Below are 609 nucleotides of genomic sequence, written 5' to 3' on the forward strand. Positions count from 1 at the left end.
CATCTTACTGTCATCAGAAAAAGATCTGGACGTGTTTGACCTGAAGAAATACTCTGCTTCAGAGGAGGCTCTTCTGAGGCTGCTGCCAGTGGTCAAAGCCTCCAACAAAGCTCTGTAGGTGGATGTATGTATGTGCAATTTCAAAAAAGCTCAATTTTATAGTTGACAAATACAGGGCCAGCCAGTGGCCTTAGCGACATGGGCAGTTGCCTATTCAAGTGCATCTTGCGCTGTAAGTCCAGATAGTTGTGATGAGTGGTAACGTAGCTGGTAGAATTTGTAAACATCTAAAAACTGAGGCCTTAGCCAACCTGAATATGAGCAGATAACCTGCTGAAACACATTCTGCTGCAATGTTTGGTGTGTAATATTTCTGAGGATCTATCGACAGAAATGCAAAATAAGATCCATAATAATAATATGTTTTCAGTGTTGTGTAAAGACCTTACATAATAAATCATTATGTTGTTATTACCTTAGATTGAGCCATTTATTTCTACATAACCGTGGGCCCCCCCTTCCAAGGACATCGCCATGTTGCATCGTCTTGTTTCTACAGTAGCTGAAAACGGTCAAACAGCGCTACACAGCGTGATTCATTAACTTTCT

At 41.1% G+C, this 609-nt stretch overlaps 1 protein-coding gene across 1 annotated transcript in view; it reads left to right on the forward strand.

Moving 5' to 3' along the window:
* LOC123967032 (NLR family CARD domain-containing protein 3-like) overlaps positions 1-609 on the forward strand; it is a gene marked incomplete at its 3' end in the record, with an annotated part of 1,672 nt that overhangs the window by 728 nt on the left and 335 nt on the right. The window lies entirely within an intron of this gene.

Source organism: Micropterus dolomieu, unplaced genomic scaffold, assembly GCF_021292245.1.
Source record: "Micropterus dolomieu isolate WLL.071019.BEF.003 ecotype Adirondacks unplaced genomic scaffold, ASM2129224v1 contig_14868, whole genome shotgun sequence".
Taxonomy (NCBI): Eukaryota; Metazoa; Chordata; class Actinopteri; order Centrarchiformes; family Centrarchidae; genus Micropterus; species Micropterus dolomieu.